This window comes from Neoarius graeffei, chromosome 27 (genome assembly GCF_027579695.1).
Source record: "Neoarius graeffei isolate fNeoGra1 chromosome 27, fNeoGra1.pri, whole genome shotgun sequence".
Lineage (NCBI taxonomy): Eukaryota > Metazoa > Chordata > Actinopteri > Siluriformes > Ariidae > Neoarius > Neoarius graeffei.
The window spans coordinates 6293461-6305756 of NC_083595.1; the positions used below are offsets into that span (position 1 = coordinate 6293461).

General features: G+C 38.3%; 1 pseudogene; it reads left to right on the top strand.

The window, feature by feature from the left end:
- Window positions 1-12296, top strand: part of LOC132874789 (renin receptor-like) — a 38675-nt pseudogene that overhangs the window by 10729 nt on the left and 15650 nt on the right.

Here is a 12296-nt window from a genome sequence, read left to right on the forward strand (position 1 = left end):
ACTGTAATAGCATTTAGCATCAAACTGCTAACACAGCGAGCATGGAAATGCCACAGAATTACCTACAATGTTAACATTTACCTCAGATATGTTAAATTATTACGAAAATACCTTAATTACACTGTAATAACATTTAGCATCAAACTGCTAACACAGTGACCGTGGAAATGACATAGAATCATCCAGAACGTCAACATTTACATCAGATGTGTTGAAAAATTATTACGAAAATAATTAAATTACACTGTAATTGCACTTAACATCAAACTGCTAACACAGCAACAGTGGAAATGACACAGAATCATCCAGAACATCAACTTTTATTTCAGATATTTTGAAAAATGAATAAGAAAATACCTTAATTACACTGTAATAACATTTAGCATCAAACTGCTAACACAGTGACAGTGGAAATGACAAAGAATCATCCAGAACATCAAGATTTACCTCAGATGTGTTGAAAAATTATTACGAAAATAATTAAATTACACTGTAATTGCACGTAACATCAAACTGCTAACACAACAAACATGGAAATGGCACAGAATTATCTACAATGTCAACATTTACCTCAGATACGTTGAAAAATTAATGAGAAAATACCTAAATTACACTGTAATAACATTTAGCATCAAACTGCTAACACAGCGACAGTCGAAATGACACAGAATTATCTACAGTGTCAACATTTACCTCAGATATGTTGAAAAATTAATAAGAAGATACCTAAATTACACTGTAATAACGTTTAGCATCAAACTGCTAACACAGTGACAGTGGAAATGACATAGAATCATCCAGAACGTCAACATTTACCTCAGATGTGATGAAAAATTATTATGAAAATACTTAAATTACACTGTAATTGCACTTACCATCAAACTGCTAACACAGCAAACACGGAAATGGCACAGAATTATCTACAATGTCAACATTTACCTCAGATATGTTGAAAAATTAATGAGAAAATACCTAAATTACACTGTAATAACATTTAGCATCAAACTGCTAACACAGCGACAGTGGAAATGACATAGAGCCATCCAGAACGTCAACATTTACCTCAGATGTGTCGAAAAATGAACAGGAAAATATTTAAATTACACTGTAATAACATTTAGCATCAAACTACAATACGGCGAGCATGGAAATGCCACAGAATTACCTACAATGTTAACATTTACCTCAGATGTGTTGAAAAATTATTACGAAAATATTTAAATTGCCCTGTAATAACATTTAGCATCAAACTGCTAACACAGCGAGTATGGAAATGCCACAGAATTACCTGCAATGTTAACATTTACCTCAGATATGTTAAATTATTACGAAAATACCTTAATTACACTGTAATAACATTTAGCATCAAACTGCTAACACAGTGACCATGGAAATGACATAGAATCATCCAGAACTTCAACATTTACATCAGATGTGTTGAAAAATTATTACAAAAATAATTAAATTACACTGTAATTGCACTTAACATCAAACTGCTAACACAACAAACATGGAAATGGCACAGAATTATCTACAATGTCAACATTTACCTCAGATATGTTGAAAAAATAATAAGAAAATACCTAAATTAGACTATAATAACATTTAGCATCAAACTGCTAACACAGCGACAGTCGAAATGACACAGAATTATCTACAGTGTCAAGATTTACCTCAGATATGTTGAAAAATTAATAAGAAGATACCTAAATTACACTGTAATAACATTTAGCATCAAACTGCTAACACAGTGACAGTGGAAATGACATAGAGTCATCCAGAACGTCAACATTTACCTCAGATATGTTGAAAAATTAACAGGAAAATATTTAAATTACACTGTAATAACATTTAGCATTAAACTACAATACGGCGAGCATGGAAATGCCACAGAATTACCTACAATGTTAACATTTACCTCAGATGTGTTGAAAAATTATTACGAAAATATTTTAATTACCCTGTAATAACATTTAGCATCAAACTGCTAACACAGCGTGCATGGAAATGCCACAGAATTACCTACAATGTTAACATTTACCTCAGATATGTTGAAAAATGAATAAGAAAATACCTTAATTAAACTGTAATAACATTTAGCATCAAACTGGTAACACAGCGACCATGGAAATGACATAGAATCATCCAGAACGTCAACATTCACCTCAGATGTGTTGAAAAATTATTACGAAAATAATTAACTTACACTGTAATTGCACTTAACATCAAACTGCTAATACAGCGACAGTGGAAATGACACAGAATCATCCAGAACATCAACTTTTACCTCAGATATTTTGAAAAATGAATAAGAAAATACCTTAATTACACTGTAATAACATTTAGCGTCAAACTGCTAACACAGCAACAGTGGAAATGACATAGAATCATTCAGAACGTCAACTTTTACCTCAGATGTGTTGAAAAATGAATAGGAAAATATTAAAATTACCCTGTAATAACATTTAGCATCAAACTGCTAACAAGGCGAGCATGGGAATGCCACAGAATTACCTACAATGTTAACATTTACATCAGATATGTTGAAAAATGAATAAGAAAATACCTAATTTACACTGTAATAACATCTAGCATCAAACTCCTAACACAGTGACAGTGGAAAAGACATAGAGCAGGGCTCTTCAAAGTGTGGGGCGCACCTCCCCTAGGGGGCGCCAGAGTTCTTCGGGGGAGCACAACGTGAGGAAAAATAAACCAGAATAAGTTACTATTGCGGACATTTAGCGAACTTCAGCTAGCCTTTGCCAGAGACAAAATGGATCAATTTTTAGTACCTAAAGCTACAGTGAGTGAGGAGACAGAGTCTGGGCCAAGCAAAAAAAGAAGGAAGTATAACCACGATTATTTAAAGTTTGGATTTTCATGGACTGGATCTGAAGATGCTCCACTGCCACAGTGTGTTGTCTGCCAAGAGGTGCTAGCTAACAATGCTATGAGATGTTTAAAATGTGTAAAACAAAATGCTTAAAAAAAAAGCACAGATGTTTAAAATGTGTAAAAAAAAAAAAAAAAAGATGTTTTTAAAAAGCACAGATGATTAAAATGTGTAAAAAAAAAAAAGGTTTTAAAAAAGCACAGATGTTTAAAATGTGTAAAAAAGATGTTTTAAAAAGCACAGATGTTTAAAATGTGTAAAAAAAAAAGAGGTTTTAAAAAGCACAGATGTTTAAAATGTGTAAAAAAAAAAGAGGTTTTAAAAAGTACAGATGTTTAAAATGTGTAAAAAAAAAAGGTTTTAAAAAGCACGGATTTTTAAAATGTGTAAAAAAGATGCTTTTAAAAAGCACAGATGTTTAAAATGTGTAAAAAAGATGTTTTAAAAAGCACAGATGTTTAAAATGTATAAAAAAGAGGTTTTAAAAAGCACAGATGTTTAAAATGTGTAAAAAAAGATGTTTTAAAAGCACAGATGTTTAAAATGTGTAAAAAAGATGTTTTAAAAAGCACAGATGTTTAAAATGTGTAAAAAAAAGAGGTTTTAAAAAGCACAGATGTTTAAAATGTGTAAAAAAGATGTTTTAAAAAAACTCGTGTTTAAAATGTGTAAAAGAAAAAGATGCTTTTAAAAAGCACAGATGTTTAAAATGTGTAAAAAAAAAAGCGGTTTTAAAAAAGCACAGATGTTTAAAATGTGTAAAAAAGAGGTTTTAAAAAGCACAGGTGTTGAAAATGTGTAAAAAAAAGAGGTTTTAAAAAAGCACAGATGTTTAAAATGTGTAAAAAAAAAGAGGTTTTAAAAAGCACAGATGTTTAAAATCTATAAAAAAGAGGTTTTAAAAAGCACAGATGTTTAAAATGTGTAAAAAAGAGGTTTTAAAAAAGCACAGATGTTTAAAATGTGTAAAAAAAAAAAAGAGGTTTTAAAAAAGCCCATATGTTTAAAATGTGTCAAAGAAAAAAATAAAAATGTGTACAACAACCATTTTTTTTAAATACGAATGGAACATTAAGTATAGCAACAACAAAAATTGCAAGGGGGGGGGGGGGCTGTTGTTTATTTGCTCTCTGAGGGGGGGCTGACTCTCCCACACTTTGAAAACCCCTGACCTAAAACATCATCAGATTTTCACACAAGTCCTAAAAGTAGATAAAGAGAACCCAGTTAAACAAATGAGACAAAAATATTATACTTGGTCATTTATTTATTGAGGAAAATGATCCAATATTACATATCTGTGAGTGGCAAAAGTATGTGAACCTCTAGGATTAGCAGTTAATTTGAAGGTGAAATTAGAGTCAGGTGTTTTCAATCAATGGGATGACAAATCAGGTGTGAGTGGGCATCCTGTTTTATTTAAAGAACAGGGATCTATCAAAATCTGATCTTCACAGCACGTTTGTGGAAGTGTATCATGGCACAAACAAAGGAGATTTCTGAGGACTTCAGAAAAAGCATTGTTGATGCTCATCAGGCTGGAAATGGTTGCAAAACCATCTCTAAAGAGTTTGGACTCCACCAATCCACAGTCAGACAGATTGTGTACAAATGGAGGAAATTCAAGACCATTGTTACCCTCCCCAGGAGTGGTCGACCAACAAAGAGCACTCCAAAAGCAAGGTGTGTAATAGTCAGTGAGGTCACAAAAGGACCCCAGGGTAACTTCTAAGCAACTGAAGGCCTCTTTCACATTGGCTAATGTTCATGAGTCCACCATCAGGAGAACACTGAACAACAATGGTGTGCATGGCAGGGTTGCAAGGAGAAAGCCACTGCTCTCCAAAAAGAACATTGCTGCTCATCTGCAGTTTGCTAAAGATCATGTGGACAAGCCAGAAGGCTATTGGAAAAATGTTTTGTGGATGGATGAGACCAAAATAGAACTTTTTGGTTTAAATGAGAAATGTTATGTTTGGAGAAAGGAAAACACTGCATTCTAGCAGAAGAACCTTATCCCATCTGTGAAACATGGTGGTGGTAGTATCATAGTTTGGGCCTGTTTTGCTCCATCTGGGCCAGGACGGCTTGCCATCATTGATGGAACAATGAATTCTGAATTATACCAGCGAATTCTAAAGGGAAATGCCAGGGCATCTGTCCATGAACTGAATCTCAAGAGAAGGTGGGTCATGCAGCAAGACAATGACCCTAAGCACACAAGTCGTTCTACCAAAGAATGGTTAAAGAAGAATAAAGTGAATGTTTTGGAATGGCCAAGTCAAAGTCCTGACCTTAATTCAATCAAAATGTTGTGGAAGGACCTGAAGAGAGCAGTTCATGTGAGGAAACCCACCAACATCCCAGAGTTGAAGCTGTTCTGTATGGAGGAATGGGCTAAAATTCCTCCAAGCCGGTGTGCAGGACTGATCAACAGTTACCAGAAATGTTTAGCTGCAGTTATTGCTGCACAAGGGGGTCACACCAGATACTCAATTCAATTCAATTCAATTCAATGCCTTTATTGTCATTATACGTCAAGTACAACGAATTTATGCTGCTTCTCCAACTCGGTACTCAATACCATCAATAATTAATAAAATAATAAAATAAATAGAACAATAAAACATGAAAAACAACAACATCTATACAGAATGCAACCAAGAATAAAACTATACTATAAATAGTAAAATAATAAATAATACTAACATATATTATAATTATAAATTATAATAAAATAAATATAATAAATAATAATAAAAAATAAATAATACAACTGTACTAAAAGCAAAGGTTCACATACTTTTGCCACTGACAGATATGTAATATTGGATCATTTTCCTCAATAAATAAATTACCAAGTATAATATTTTTGTCTCCTTTATTTAACTGGGTTCTCTTTATCTACTTTTAGGACTTGTGTGAAAATCTGGTGATGTTTTAGGTCATATTTATGCAGTAATATAGAAAATTCTAAAGGGTTCATAAACTTTCAAGCACCACTGTAATTCATGTTCCTCTTTTGACATTGCACATCCATAAAAGCATGGCTCTTTCTTTACACTCAAGCCGTTTTTGGTCATCTCTTCGGCATGCCCAACATTCAGAACCGTAGCCTATAACATGGTGCTACGCACACAACTGCTGTATAGTTGACCACGGGTATGAAGTGAGACAGCTTTGCAGGTTAACAATGGCAGCAGCTCTCTAAACTTTCCCCAAGCAGAACGAGTTCTGATAATCGTTGCCAGTTCACAACCACCTCCTGGGCAGATACCATCACCAAGGTATATGAAGTTATCGATGACCTTTAGTTTGCCACCTGCCAACTTTACCTCACTGTATGGTCTTGCATCAATCGGCTGAGCTCCTCCAAGACAACACTGACACTTGTAATCTGGGTTTTCAACTAACCTCCTCTGCACACAGAACATCTTTTGTGTACCCACATTTTGCAACCACTACAGAGAATTGAATTCTGGCCAACCCCTTTTCTGCGCACACCACAAGGATATTTTCCAGAGATTCTCAGTGTGATTAGGTCATTACCAGAGATGGATCTGGTGCCCCCTTTATAATGAGATCAGTCAGCAGGCTGGTGACGTCTGAATAGTTAGGCACAAACCTGCAATAATAGCCAGCCAGACCCAGGAACTGCCTCACCCCCTTTTTGGTCTTGGACAAGTCGCAATGGCTGCAGTCTTGTCAATTTGGGGATGCACCCGCCCATGACCCAAGTTGAAGCCCAGATACCATACTTCCACCCATCCAACTGCACACTTCTTTGGGTTATTCTTGAGCCCCGTGCACCTCAACAACTCTAGAACAGCCCTAAGATATTTCATGTACTGTGGCCAATTGTCACTATATATTATGATATTGTCTAGGTAGGCCACAGCATTTGGGTGCAGGACTTTGTCCATGCACAACTGGAATGTTGCCAGGGCCCTGAATAACCTGAACGGAAGGGTGACAAACTGGTGTAAACTGAATGGGGTGGAAAAGGCCATTTTTTTCACAGGATAGGGGACCCAAGAGGATCTGCCAATATCCTTTCGTTAAATCCAGTGTTGAATAAAAACGAGCCATGTCTAACCGATCGAGCAATTCGTCAATGCAAGGCACTGGGTACGTGCCAAATTTAGACATCGCATTAATTTTTCTTTCGTTCACACAGAATCGGACCAACACGTCAGCCTTGGGGCCCAAGACTACCAGGTTGCTCCAGTTCTCAACTATCTCCATTTCAAGCATGGCCTTGAATTCGTCCTGAACTACTTTTTTTTTTGTGTGTGTGTGTGTGTGTGTGTGTGTGTGTGTGTGTGTGTGTGTGTGTGTGTGTGTTCAGGTGAATGGTATGGGTGGCTATGCACAGCCACCTCTGGGGGCATCTCGGTGTGATGTTCTATGAGGTGGGTGCAACCAGGAAGGGGTGAGAACGCATCAGAAAATTCTGCTTGCAACTTAGCAAACTCCGTGAGTTGGGATGGCGAGAGGTGGTCTCCACAGGGGACCGGGTTGGATTGAGTGGCTACATTTGTTTTTTATCTCTGACCCCAGCTCCTCCTTTGGCAGAACTACTGTTGCCAACACCATAGGGACCCCCTTGTTCCATAGTTTAAGCAGACTTAGGTGGTATGTCTGCCGCACCCGACCCCTATCCATTTGTTTCACCTCAGAGTTGATGTCCCCAACTCGCCATGTGACCTCGAAGGGCCCTTGCCACTTAGCAAATAATTTAGAGCTTGATGTGGGCAATAATATGAGAACTTTATCTCCCAGTTTGAGCTCGTGCAGGTGCACATCCCTGTTATACAGCTGGGACTGACATTCCTGCGCCTGCTGCAAATTCTCCTGGGTTAGGTGACTGAGTGTGTGGAGTTTTGCGTGCAGGTCGAGGACGTATTGAATTTCGTTTTTACGATTAGAAGGTCCACTCCTTCCAATTTTCGCTTATGACATCTAGGATGCCACACAGTTTATGCCTGTACAGTAATTCAAACAGGGAAAACCCCGTGGAGGCTTCTGGAACCTCTTGTACTGCAAATAACAGTGACTTCAGCCATTTATCCCACTTATGAGTGTCTTCACGCACAGACTTATAGATTAAGTTGTTTAGGGTTTGGTTAAATCGCTTGACCAAGCCGTCTGTTTGTGGATCATAAACACTTGTGCAGATTGATTAACCCCCAATAACTTGTAGAGTTCGCGAAGGGTGCATAACATAAATGTAGTGCCTTGGGCAGTCAGGATATCTTTCAGAATCCTGACTTGGAACATAATTTTAAACAGTTCCTTTGCAACATTACATGTGGAAATGTGACACAGCGGTACTGCTTCTGGGTATCATGTTGCACAATCCACTAGGACTAAAATAAAGCAATACCCTCATGCTGAACAATCTAATGGCTTGACAAGCTCCATCACAATTCTTTTGAAGGGGGGTCTTGATTCGGGGAAGAGGGCGCAATGGCGCTTTTGTTGTGGCTGCTGGATTCACCAGCTGGCATTTGCGACATGCTGCACACCACCTAAGGACATTCCCGTGAATCCCTGGCCAGTAGAAATGAGCCTTGAAACGGGTTAATGTGTTATCTTGGCCTAGGTGTTCTGCCATAGGCTTATAATGAGCCGCATGGAATACAAATTCCCTGTGGCTCTTTGGGATCAACAACTGTGTCACCTTTTCACCAGTCTGAGTATCCTGCATCACTTGATACGGTCTGTCCTTAATTATTGAAAAGTACGGGAAGGCTCTCCAGTGAATGCTATGCTAGAATCCCCTCATGAGGTGTTACTGCAGGACCAACCCACTACCACTCACTCCATTAAATCCTTAAACCCCAGCCAATCTGTTCCCAGAATGAGTGGGTGGGTGAGGCATGGACTAACTGCCACCTCCACATGATGCATTTTCCTCCGAAATTGGATCTGGACAGTCACCAGTGGGTGCTTGTGAACATCCCTGTGCACACACAGAACCTTCACCAAACATTCTTCTGCCCTCAGCTACTGCTGGCAGGCATCCCAAAGAACTTAAAATCCTGCAAATATATATATTATTATTATTATTATTATTATTATTATTATTATTATTATTATCTTCCTTTAAAAAAAAAAGAGTAGATTCAAGACAATTTGCATTTTCAGAATTATATTTCTTGGAATTTATCATCACCTTGACCAGGAGAGAATCTCTAAGCATGTTCTGTTGGCAAAGTGTGTGGATTGACACTGACCCTAATTGCTGAAGATTTATAGCTGTTAAACTGTGAAAATAATAATAATAAATCAGATTGGCTTTCCTGTAGATTCCGTGCACAAAACATCACTTTACACTGAAACTCACTTTAACAGCTTTCAGTCACTACCCAGGTGCATCCGCTAGGTGGCGATATAGATAAACTTTTTCTTCAGCACGTCCTCACGTTCTGCGTAATAGTCAACGTCATCACGCACAGCGCAGCGCAGTGACGGTCAGCTGATTCTTGGTGCGCGAGGAAAGTGTTGTCGTTTCTCTAAAGTCGGCGGATGATGAAGAGCGCGGTAGTTTTCGTTACACTTGCGGTTTTAGCAGGTAAACATTCAGCGATTTAGGACTGATTTTGTAAACGTTGTTAAAAATAAATAAAAGGGTGCATATTTATATATCATTGTCTAAACGCGTCAGTGAGATGAACTCTTGAGGTTAGCATAGGATGCTAATACAGCCGGCTGAAGGGTTAAATCCCGAATAGCTTCATGTTCACTCTGTAAGTGCACTATATATTATACACGTTATGAGAGAATGCAGGTTACAGCCTGTGAAGTGCACTATATAGTCATTATACAGGGTTTTGGGGATTCAGCCATGTCTTCTCTCAGCTCGATAGGGGTAGATTAAATATTCGTTCTCATATCTTTACTGACGACAAATGCTTTTTAAAATGGACTTTTTTATATTTCAACAATTTGTGAAAAACTAAATACAATTTTAAACGTTAAAGAGTGAAATATCACCCGCTTTCGGAGTAACGAAACGGATGCGGTATCACGTGACTGCTCTGATCACATGACGTGCCTTCAGTCAGGCCTGAGCAGGAGCTGCTTTTCTTTTCTTTTTTTTAATTTTCTGGTTTTGTTAAAATGATTTTTTTTATTAGAACCCAATAAGTGATCTGATGTTCTGTTAGCACAAGAACTGGGCCTGTAAAGAAAGAGAGAGACTGAAAGAACTCTTTTAAAGACTACTTTGCTTTTTTGGAAGAGTTTTACCCAGAACATTTTTTGTATTAAGGAGTGCAATTCACACATGGAAATACCTTATACATGAAAAATAGTATATTATACACAGTTCATAAAATGTATCGAATCTAATCAGTCCAATTGCATTAAAGGGCTGATGACACGAACATGACTCTATGCAATTTCTTAAATAAACTATGCAACATGGCAAACATGTTAGATTTCTGTTATAATTACGTGAAAAGAAGCTGTTGTTACGCAAATATCCAACTTTTAATTGCACAGCGCAAGAAAACATGGCCGCGAGCCACGAACCCAGTTGTGACGTCAGCGGGAGAACACGCTGCGGTTCACTGGCTGTTCTACTCATAGACATCCTATGGTTCTACTCTGGTTCTCCCCAATGGAAATGGCGCATGAAAATGCCGGTGAACTCTCTAGTGCTAGCTCTTCCTCTTCTGGGAGTCTAGAATTGTGTTGATCTCTTCCGAATAGAATCTATGATAGCCTACCCTCTTTACCCTTTGCCTCTCGTTGCTAGGCGGCAGTTACATGAAAGCCGCAAGCTTTCACAAGCAAATACATGACTGATATCATGCCGACTTTATGATTACCATGTAGAATCTATAGCTCTACGTACCTTTATCTTATGTCGTTTCACAACACATGTTCTGACAGGAGGACTGTCTTTGGATCCGGCATAGCTACTAGTAGACCCCCTCCAGAATACTGGCAGTGTTGCCAGATTGGGAGGTTTCCCGCCCAGTTGAGCGGTTTCAAGTGCATTTTGGTGGGTTTTGAACATATTTTGGGCTGGAAAACTTCAGCAGTATCTGGCAACAGATACTGCTGACATTTTCCAGCCCAAAATATGTTCAAAACCCACCAAAATGCACTTGAAACCGCTCAACTGGGCGGGAAAAATCCCAATCTGGCAACACTGTGTAGGCACTGCTGATGGTAGTAACACACGTTTGTGCTGAACTGAACACCCAAGAGATTCTTTTAAGCTGGGAAGGGTGTCAAAACAATCCAAATCGAAGTGTTCAGAGCACAGGACGGATGTTGGTGAGGGCTCCCACTTGTCACGAATGCGCCTGACTTGCTTCACCCACTTTGCATGCAGCTCAGGATCTCTGGGAAACTTGAATAAACTTACCCCATCCTTGTAGGTTTTGGAGCAAAAGCCGGCAACACAACGCGAAGGCATAATAACTAATATATATATAATACAACCCCGATTCCAAAAAAGTTGGGACAAAGTTCAAATTGTAAATAAAAACGGAATGCAATGATGTGGAAGTTTCAAAATTCCATGTTTTATTCAGAATAGAACATAGATGACATATCAAATGTTTAAACTGAGAAAATGTATCATTTAAAGAGAAAAATTAGGTGATTTTAAATTTCATGACAGCAACACATCTCAAAAAAGTTGGGATAAGGCCATGTTTACCACTGTGAGACATCCCCTTTTCTCTTTACAACAGTCTGTAAACCTCTGGGGACTGAGGAGACAAGTTGCTCAAGTTTAGGGATAGGAATGTTAACCCATTCTTGTCTAATGTAGGATTCTAGTTGCTCAACTGTCTTAGGTCTTTTTTGTCGTATCTTCCGTTTTATGATGCGCCAAATGTTTTCTATGGGTGAATGATCTGGACTGCAGGCTGGCCAGTTCAGTACCCGGACCCTTCTTCTACACAGCCATGATGCTATAATTGATGCAGTATGTGGTTTGGCATTGTCATGTTGGAAAATGCAAGGTCTTCCCTGAAAGAGACGTCGTCTGGATGGGAGCATATGTTGCTCTAGAACCTGGATATACCTTTCAGCATTGATGGTGTCTTTCCAGATGTGTAAGCTGCCCATGCCACACGCACTAATGCAACCCCATACCATCAGAGATGCAGGCTTCTGAACTGAGCACCGATAACAACTTGGGTCGTCCTTTTCCTCTTTAGTCCGAATGACACGGCGTCCCTGATTTCCATAAAGAACTTCAAATTTTGATTTGTCTGACCACAGAACAGTTTTCCACTTTGCCACAGTCCATTTTAAATGAGCCTTGGCCCAGAGAAGACGTCTGCGCTTCTGGATCATGTTTAGATACGGCTTCTTCTCTGAACTATAGAGTTTTAGCTGGCAACGGCGGATGGCACAGTGAATTGTGTTCACA